The following is a 10,894-nucleotide window of genomic DNA, read 5'->3' as shown; positions in this document are numbered from 1 at the left end:
CTCGAGATGAGGTCCACTGTTGTGCAGTTTCCCTTTGATTTGTGTTGAGCTCAACAACAGTGTGACTCTACATTTAACCCATTCATTATTATTTTAATGCATCGTCACTGAGCAGGACTCACATTTTCCTTCAGATTCTAGGATGCAGACATGTTGGTAAATGAATACTGGGATGAAATCCATCTTTTTCTTTTTTTTTTTCTTTCTTTTCTTTTCTTTTTTTTTTTTAATTTAAATTTTTGTTGCTATGCTGAGGTTTTATTAAAAGGTTAAAGTTTTTAAACATTGTAATGCTTTCGATTAAAGCACTTAGGCAGAGCTCGAGTCACCCTGCGGTTTTGATAGAGTGAGAAATGTAGAACAAACAGGTTACAGCTCTCACATGTGCGTACTAACTTAACATCGTAACACACGCGCCTAATTTTGTTTGACAGATGCGTTCTGGTGAAGTCGATCCCTGCTCAGTACGTTATGGCACGCATCTAATTTTTAATCACATTTAGTTTTGTTTCTGTATTAAAAATCACATTTTCACATGAATATTTAGCTTGCAGCACCGACCCTATGCAACTTTTGCACGTGTCTGTTATTGTACCACAGCTTAACATTCCCCCCCTCCACCCGCAGCGACACATTGAACGCACGCACACACACACCTTCACTTTTGAGTAGTGAGATGTACCTTTTTATATATTGACTTTGCAGCCTTAGTTTAATACATTCCAGATAATTTGAAACCTATTTGTACTACTTGTCACTACAGGTAGCCGTGTTGTCACATCTTCAATTTGACTTTTATTTGTATTATTTTATTTTATTTTTTTCAAAAATGGATTACCGTGTCATGCTTAGTGCCCGAACTTGTGTGTTATTTATGGTGTTTTATGAATGAGGTTTTTTTTTTTTTTTCTCTCTTGTAGCAAAATCGTTTCTTGATGTTTTGCTTAGGAAAGAGCAGAGCGCCTAATCGGGGCTTGAAGCAAACATTCACCAGCTGAACACTGAACCTTTGACTGTGGCTGTTACATCTGTCTGATTTACTTGCCAGTACAGTATCTGTAACCTATTCAGGACATGTTGGGTTAAATTCACCAGTACAATCCAGAACTTTTACATTCATTTAAAAACAACCTAAAAACAACTTTTTTTTGTTTTGTGTTATTAAAAAGCTTATTGCACAAACACTACTCCCAGTGCGCCATCACAGAAGGCTAAAGTCAAGCACTCACCAAATTCTGCAGCTGTACATGAATCCAAACAGACACAATGATCTTGGTAATTTTTTACTGTAAACTACTAACTGGCGAAAACTAAACACATGTAACCGTCACGTTCATCAGTGCTCATCAAGCTCTACCAGTTATACAACTAATAAACGTTATTTAACTAATTCTAGGATTTTATGTTGCTTTGATTGTTGGCTCTTTCTATTAAGGAAAATGTTTTCTGTTGAATTTTGTTTCTCTTCGATTGTGTCATGTGGTTGTCGATGTGTAAAAGTGTTGCACAGAAGTAATCGCAAGCAAAATGGCATATTTGTGCAATTGATTTTATTTTTATAGTATTTAAACAGTTTTTGGTGACAACCAGAAGTTTTATTTTGAAGTCGGGAGGGGTCTGTAAGGGGTTGTATCCATACTGTGGACAGCTTGTTAGATTCTATGAATGGGGAAAATGTCTACTAATAAAATCCTAATGTCAGCTTTGGGACCCTTCCCTTCTTCTTCTTCTTCTTCTTCTTCTTCTTCTTCTTCTTTTTTTTTTTTTTTTTTGGAAACATGCATGAGTAAGTACTGACTTTGCACTCCTGTAGCATCCCCGGACACATGATGCTTACTAGTGGGTGCATATTTAACTGCAGTGGGCTTCTAACTCAGTTGTGACAACCTACTCATGTAAGACTGTGTGATCCAGCTGTATTACTATCAATGATGGATATAACATCGTTCTCAAAAGTAAAGATGATTGTGCGAGGAGAACCTGCGTGGTTGCAAACAAGTACATTTGTTTAAAAGTCAGACGGTTACAAAAAAGAAGTTGGTTTATAAATGACATTTTTGCGCAGGCATGTTTCCTTGCTCCCCGCAGCACCAAGAAGACTCTTCCTAGTGGGCGTGTTTAACTGGGGATTATTTTCACTACTTTTTGAGTGCTGACAAGTACAGCGTTAACTCCAGTGGGCTTCTAACAGCAGTCATGACATCCTACACATGTAAGACTGTGATTCAGCTGTGCGTGGAGCCAATCACAGGAGATGTTGAGAGGCTACAATGGGGAAAGACAGCATACACGATTTAAACAAATCATGAAAAAAAGTGCACGTACTGTAAAGAAAACGAAACAAAATTAAAAGGCTTAAAAAAAAAAAAAAAAAAAATCCAAGTGACCGTTATTACTGGATGTCCACACAAGTAAATTTTTAAATAAATTTGAGTCACAGTGAGCATCTCAGAGGAAATGAAAATGATTTGATGGTGGTTGAGCACTAAACAGGCTACTGTGCAGATTTTATGAATCCAGTGGGAATTTTGCATATGTGTTTTGTGCGCAGAGTGAGAACATTTATGAAATGTAGCCTGACACGCTCCTCGACATGTGCAAAAATGGGGGGGGGGGCTGTATTTAATATTTAATTGTGCACATAGTGAGGAATACCTCTAAACTTTATTTAATACAAACAAATTCAGGTATAAGAATATGCATAAATCAATTATGTGTGTACACACTGTTAGTAAATGATAAAAAAAAACTAAACAAAACTGGGTTTAAAGGGTTTTTGTGTGTGCGGCGTGTTTAGGGAGGCTGACGATGCCACAGAGGGAGACAGAGTCAGCGCTTCTTACGAAGCTATTAGAAAACAATGGCCTGGGGACTGGCTTCACTTGTCTCCTGTTTAAGCTGAAAATCAACAGGCCTGCAGAAGTGAATTGCATCATTTTGCATCTTGAGAACATCAGCGGCATCTGCAAGGTCCAAGCTGCATGCCACAGCTGCCGTTAGAAGCCTGCTTCAATGATGTAGCTGTCAGCGCTTAAAAAAATCTCTGCAGGTGCCCACATGGTTGCATGGATGCACATGTTCATATTCCAAAAACAAATGGTAATACTCCAAATATTCCAAATATTGAAGATGATGCTTCAAAGCAGAGATCAACTGCCGTGCCAAGTTATGAACGATGGATCAGCTCAGTAAAGACACAGAAAAGCAACAGCTTTAAAAAACACAAAGCGTAAACATATTTTTAATGTATTTGTTTTTGTTTTTTTTATTTATATTTCCTGATTGAAATGTAAGGTCATAATTTGTCATTCATCACATTACATGGCATGATGCACCAGGTCTACTACACCCATTTACAGGAGGAATACACGGAAACATACACAAGGTTTTACAATGGGGAAACAGGAAGTTTAGCTCATTGCACTTACAACAGTGAATGGAACACTTTGTACTCATTTTTAGGCTCTCCACCTTTTTCTGTATTTTATTTTCAACCTTTTACTTCATTCAATTGCATTATTTTATAATTATTTTAGTTTTTTTTACACACACATTTCCAATGTCCGCTTCACCCTCTCCCCATCTCCATAAAATCCCCCCCACCCACCCCAAAAGTCACATGGAAGCCAGGATATTTTTCCCTTTTTTGATTTTGATGTTCTCATTTTACAAACACGACATGTATAGAAACTCTACACAGACCAATATGTTTATTTTTTCTCATATCCGAATACAACTTTTTTTTAAAATGAGTTTTAAACAGTCCGCATGAGCCAGCCACATACGCACAACGATGCATTTTGTCGTTTTATTGATCAAATCAACATCTGATCTTGTTCGTTATGTTCTCTCGTTGTTTTTATACACGAGTAGCACGAGTCTGGGCAGGGAGTTTCCGGCTTGCATACGCTCCAGCTTGTGTTGCCGTTTTTGGTGTGCAAACGCCTCTCTCGTGCCTCTCGTGCGCGCGTGTGTGTGTATGTTTGAGATTTACATGGCATTTACATGTTGTTGGTGTCTGTTTCGAAGCGGACTCTAGCCGGCTCTCGTGTGATATTTACACTGGAAAAAAAACACGACATGGCAACCCGTGAAGTGGGAGGTCAAAGGTCGAAGGGGTTTGTGTGGTCAAAAGGGGGTGGGGGGGAGTAGTAGGGTTGGGTTAGGGCGGGTGTCCAGGTCATGCACTTGTCCTTTTTTTTTTTTTTTTTTTAACTTTAATGATTCATACAGGTAAAAGGTGACAATAAATGATCCCTGATGGTTTTACAGTGAAAGATGGACTCTCTCGTGGTTTCATTTGTTTCGGCATTTAGCTTCTTTTACAGCCTCTCACCCATGAGACATTTACACACACTATACATTTTATATATATATTTGTGTTTTAAAATCGATCTAGGGTCCTACTATACGCTCACTGTCTTCATGACCAACAGCAAGACCAGTGGTGACTGTTACTACACTATGCTCTGTACAAGCACTGCATGCTACCTTTTTTTGGTTGAGAGCACACACCCGCGGGAACGCACGCACGCACACACACACACACAGTCTGGATTTCCCAAAAGCATTTTAAGCTGCATTTAAAGACAGCTCAAACAGAGACACTGTGTTTATAACTCTATGTGGCACTCTGTGGCACGTTCACGCCCAATTCAGATACAGATCAATGTCACAAAGGGTTAAAGGTCCAGATTGTCTGACTGTGCATAAATGCAGCTTTATTGCTGAGACGTTTCAGATTCAAAGACACGTCGCAGATGTGGTGGAAGAAACCTCTCGTTTAGCTTCACGTCTGTAAATCTGCCAGAGTTCTCTATCCAACTACTAGAGTTTTGTTCCAAACGGTCATTTGAAATAATATTCCTGCTCCTGGCATTGAGGAAAAACTCCAGATTTTTCTGTTTGGAGGAAGTCCCTACAGCAGATTTCATTCACGATTTGGAACACAACCCCTCAGAGTTCTATGTATCTCTAATATTGTTTACATTTGTGCTTCAAACGCCATTGAAAAACCCAGCTGTGGCTTGGTTATTTTTGCCCACTGGTGATTGCTGTGGTCTGAACAGAAGTCCATTGCATTCCTGGTTATAGACGCACACCACGCAGAGTATAGACAGAGACCACGACTGGCTAGAGGGCAGTAACAGGATGGCTTTCTTCAATGACCAGTATATTAGTATAAAAGCCCTTGCTGCTATGCATATTTAAGTCACCTTCAGCGGCTGGAGCAAAAAAAGAAAAAGAAAAAAAGAAACCGCCACGAACACGTTTTCACAGTTCCTGGGATTTATGTGCTCCAAATATTACAGACTCTCTCTGACTGGCAGCAGCCACGATTTCACCGGTGTCGTAAGCGATCTGCTTTCACTGCGCCTGCACAAACACACCCATTATTATCTGTTGTCTTCTGAACATCTCCGTTGCGATGCTGCCTTTAATGTGTGCTTTCCTGAGGCAAAAGTGATTGAGGATTGTTTTATTCAACATTTTATTGGATTTTTTTCTTTCTTTTCTTTTTTTTTTTTAAACAAACTTCCAAAAACATACGACATACTGTACAATAGTGGAAGTTGGTATTAACTTGGGTAACGTTAAACTCTCTCTCATATTGTTTGTTGAAGCCTTATCTTTTGTTGGTGAAGTCACCAATCCGACGGCAGCGTATCCGTGATCTCTGTTTGGGTTACACACACTTAATGTGCAACTTAGAATGAGGCTGAAGAACCGTGGTGAAAAAGCATATAGGCGACTTATGTACAAACACAGTTTCTCATCGATATATCTATAAATTTTAAACCTAAATCTCTCTTTTTCCTAATGCCAGCTCGCTTTCTATACCCGCTCCGTATGATAAAATAAACTCTTACATAGACGAATCATCTATAAATGATAAATGTTTCAGAAAATAAAAACAATATATACATATACTAGCTTCTTGTCAGGCCCTGCTCAAATAAGACTTCAAAGGTATTTATAGTTAAGGGATACTTTGATACTGCATAAACCAACTCTTTAAATCTGGATTTCAATAAATAGATTCTTTCATAACTTGCTCTAATAAGCTGCTACCAGTGCAAACCAAACATACACACACACACACGCACGCACACACACACGCACCCACACGTACGCAAACTCCCCTGTTTCACTGCTTAAATTCTGCTTTGAATAGTGTTTAACTTCATAGCCTACAACAGTTTCTTTTGTTAAATATAATCTATAGGTTTTGTAATAATTATACATCTGAACTTTAAATTGCTATGTCTATATCCTTTAATTTTTGGTGCTTCATTATCTGAAAAAAACAAAACTACAATTGCACATTAGGTAGCTAGCTAATAAGAATTATGGGTCTGGTTATTAAATTAAAAAAGGGAGACCTTTTCTTCTTTACCCCTGAGCAGACACTTACCATTTTAGGGAATATATTGAAGTATATCATAATCTGTCTCTTATAATCTGTTAATTCTCTATTTTTCCTTTATGAAACTGGATTGCTTGGATGCGTTCATGACAACCGGGATTTTTGAGTCCCTGCTAAATAGTTTTCAAATATCTGCACCTGCTGCTCTCTCCTTCCATTTCAGCAATTTTTTTTTTTTGGTTTGTGTTCATTGGTAAGCAGGTTTTGACTCTTCTCTATGTGAGCTACTGATTGGCTGGAAAAAAGAAAAGTCACTTTGTATAAAAATATGAAATTGCACACTTCATCAGCTTTGCCTAACATTTGATAGAGAACAGCCTGATGCATCTAACTCATCAAGCAGCATATTTTGTTCAAATCATAGGTGTAATTTCCCAGCTGCCATGAATACATCTTTGGTTGCAGAAAGGTACCCCAAACATTTAGGTTAACATGAAAAAAAAGAAAGATCCATCTTCAGATTTCCCTTACAATTAACCAGTTTCATACACAAATTCACAGAATCCTCTTATATTAATCTACCACAGATATCAAAACAAATGTGATATGCAAAAAAACACGTGTGACTTTCCCCCCCAATCTGTGTGTTTCACTTGCCTTTTCCTCTTCGTGATTTTCCAAATATGATTCATTGCATAGAACGACTGGAGATGAGAGGTCGCCTCTTCTGCCCACCATATTTGTCGTGATTAAACTCGTGGTTGTCTTGTTTTTTTCCAGGGGTTTTTTTTGTGTTCCTTTCCCCTCCACATTAGATGATGGTTGTTAAATACACGCATACAGAACCCGCACACACGTACAAACATTAGGAACAGAACGATATAGAGGTGACTGAGGTTTTCTGCACCGGGACGCATGCGAAGGTTCCCAGCGAGTGTTCACACAGACAATATACAGCAGAAGTTGGTTGGTTCCATTTAGTTTTGCTGAGGGCCTCGCGATGATTGGCCTGACAGAGTACATTTTGAGTACCTTACCACAGACCCCACAATACACTGCAGGAGCAACAGCAGGGAGAACACTGACCTGAGAAGATTCCTTGACAGCTGGCAGTCTCAGAGAGAGGGTTTTTTTGGGGGGAGGGGGGTAGAGTTGTCGATGCCACCAACGATAGAAAGTTAAAGGTGGTGGGGGGGGAGGCAAGTGACTTTGTGTGACACAACCAAGTGTGTTAATTTCTGGTTCTTCAGTCACAATTCTTTTCCCTTTTTGACACCATTTAGAGTGTGCTTTCATGTGCACATTTGACAGAGTGAAGGCGCATGCTGACAAAAACTCGAGTGCGAAGAGCTCGGATGAGCCTTTTCCAGCCTCCCTAAAAGGAGCGTTGAAGTGGCCGGAAGAATCGTCCTCGGGCACAAACAACTCCCCCTTCCCCTGACTCCCGACGGGAAATGACGTCAAGTTCAGCTCTGCCTCAGTGTGTGGACTGGTCTGCTTTTCGAGTGCCTCTGTGCTGCCCTGCAGTGCTTTTCGATCAGACTCCAGCTGGCTTATGTAGCAGTGTAACACTCCAAAACAGGTTACTGCCGGTCGGAGGGAAAGATCTGGGCGGACTTGTGGTGATCAGGCAAACTCCTGCTCTCTGGCACAGCAGTGTAAAGAGTGAATTTTGCGGTACTTTTAAGTCAGACATCGGTGGTAAGTTAGACAGATGGAGGCAACACATTTCTATTCCACCAACTCTTGAAATGACACATGATTGTGCTCTTTACTTCATCGCCTCTTGCCCTATTGCTTTTATAATTATTCACAATAAATAAAAAGTCAGGAAAAATCAAATGGAAGGGGGTAAAAAAAAACAATAGAAAATGAAAAATAGAAATGAAAAATAATATCACAAAAAATTATCAAAACAATGTCAATTTAAAAAAATAGAAATTAATCTCTCTGTGGCCAGTGTTCCAGCTGATGTTACTACATAAAAAAAAAACAAAGGATGTGACGGATGATGTGTTTACAGGATATCATAAAAAAGTATGCCACTGTTACCTGAAAATAAAACATGTAAAAATGATTAAGGCGATACTGGTAACCTGCAACATAAAACCAGGCAAATTAAAAAAAATAGATTAGAAAACTAAATAAATCAAAAGAAATCAACAAAAGTGACAACCACCTATGACAACACGAGCAGTATCCGAGAAACAAATTTTGCAGAGATTGCCACAAGCACTGCAGGCTAATATTGTCTTAATGGCTTTGCAATGGCTGGTTAAAAAATAAATAAATAAATAAATAATCCAACCATTTATAGCTTCATTCTACATAACGAACATAACAAACAACAACAAAAACTCAGTAAAAGTAAATGCTCCTCTTATTCCCGTGGCCGGATTCCTGTGTGTTGCTTCAGTAATCTCTCTTTTTCGTTACTGTTTATGTCGATGTGTTTCCAGTGTCTTTATGGCCTCTGTTAAGTAACGATGAACAGTGTAAGGTCTTGGATATAAAGTTCCATGCATTCCAAATTTCTACATTTTCCTTTCTTCTTTTCTTTTTTTTTTTTTAAATCCACTTCTTTAAAGACATGGCGTGGCGTGGATCGTTTGACGGGGACTGGAAAGAAAGAAGAATCGGCATTCAAGAAATGCAGAGAGGTGAGGAAGAGGGAACTGTTCCGATCTGGAATGTAGATAAAAACAGAGCAAACCGTGGAAAGAAATGCATGCCAACACGCTCCCTCTGTGTCGGCCAAGTCATTGTCATAGTCTTATTCATTCAGAGAGACGTTTCTGTTTCTTCATTTTGTCAGCAAACAAGAAGTCTTTAGTACCAGAAAAACCTGCAGTTCTCCAACGGTTTAATCCGTTTGCCCCATGCTTTCTTTACTTCGAAAAGAGACGGAAAAGAGGAGAGAGGGGAGTTTGGTTGATACTTTTCCTTGTTTTAGCAAAGGACTATGAATGCAAAGATTCCTGCATGCCACCAGCTTGGTAAAGCCAGCATTTCCTATACGCTGTTAGCGGGAATGAACATCAGCCCATGACAACAGAACTGCATCACCCATATACACCAACCATATTTCTGTCCACTGATGTTAAATCTACATGGAGGGCCTGAGTTGGTTCCACGTGTCTCCCTCAGCTGTGGAGATCTCCAAGGAAAACCAAAAGCAAAGACCAATTTTAGCTCCCAGTTGCTCTTTTGGATTTGGAAGAACTGTGGGTTGGTTGGTTCAAGGACTCTGCAATATTCACATCTGCTTCTTTGGCTGGGACTGTCGGATGGATGAAGAGACTCCTTCAGAAGATGGATCCTGGCTTGGACTTTATCTAAAAAAAACAAAAAACAGAAAAGGAATTTTATCAAAATATAGAACACACCCCGTTTGGTCTGGTGTCTCTGTATGTATATGTTCATAAAAGTCTACTGTTAGATGCATTAGCAGTGGTGCATCATTTGCTACCGCACCAATATAACCCACTGTAACTTTGCTTCACCTTGTAAAGCTTATTTCTTTCACATATGTACAGAATAACCACTATTTACAACATCACAGCTGCTGTCCTTTTGACATAGAAGGCACAGAGGGGACAATGGATTGAGTCCAGATCTTTTGTGTGAACTATAGACAAGGATAAAGCAGAATAGTGTTTCCCTGTGGATATACATTTTTAAATGTTAAAGACACACAGACATTAAAGGAATTAGTCTACACATTTGTACTGATGTCCACTAGAGGGAGTGTTAGTCTAAGGAATAGACTGCCGGTCTTGCTTGTTGAACAGATGCACACAAACACACAAGCACATAATAACGGAACAAAGCTAATAATACTGTAGCAATAATTTAATACTCAGTGATTTTGCTAAATAAAGTCATCATTCTCACCAATTTGTGCTTACAGTTTCTACGCATTTCACTTTTGCAATTAAATTTACGTCACACCTGTGAGATTGAGGTCTTTCATTGAGAAAAAAAAGAAGTAGTGCTGAGTCTTGCTCAAGAAATCCTGTTTTCATTCACTCAGAACTCTTTCCTGCTTCAGCCTTAAAAGTCAAAGCAAATAACAAAACACTCCAGTTTATATGTGCAGCACAATGTAATCAATTAAATGCAAAACTCCTGCATGTTCCAGGCAATCCCTTCTCATTTGCATGTTCAGAGGAGAGAGGAGTAGAGGGAAACAAGATATAAGCATCACAGATGCTCAAGCCACCTCAGCTGGTTCTTTTCACTGTGGAGGACTAGCGGCTCAACTCTGAGTCTTGACTGAATGGCCAACCTTCTCCCCCTTTGGCTAAGAAAGACCACAGCCACCCATTAGCGGAAACACATCTCTGCTTTTTGTATTCACGGTGGTGACCGACAGCTCGTGTCCGTAGATGAGGGTATTAGCATAGATCGACCGGCTTCACTTTCACATTCAGCTCTCTCTTCCCCACAACAGATCTGCATCACTGCAGACACCACACCAATCCATCTATCACTCTCACTGAGATCCTTCTACTGTGGGCAACAACT

At 39.4% G+C, this 10,894-nt stretch overlaps 1 protein-coding gene across 1 annotated transcript in view; it reads right to left on the bottom strand.

Moving 5' to 3' along the window:
- Window positions 1-3,631: 3,631 nt before the first annotated feature.
- bsna (bassoon presynaptic cytomatrix protein a) overlaps window positions 3,632-10,894 on the bottom strand; it is a 128,805-nt gene continuing 121,542 nt past the window's right edge. Inside the window, exon 16 of the mRNA XM_085393462.1 lies at window positions 3,632-9,702. The gene's annotated coding sequence lies outside the window, so the exon portion shown is untranslated. The remainder of the gene's footprint in view (window positions 9,703-10,894) is intronic.

Source organism: Rhamphochromis longiceps, linkage group LG20, assembly GCF_057381845.1.
Source record: "Rhamphochromis longiceps isolate RC_006_pf linkage group LG20, R_longiceps_female_GT1.1, whole genome shotgun sequence".
Lineage (NCBI taxonomy): Eukaryota > Metazoa > Chordata > Actinopteri > Cichliformes > Cichlidae > Rhamphochromis > Rhamphochromis longiceps.
This window is presented reverse-complemented; position numbering and strand designations above follow the sequence as displayed.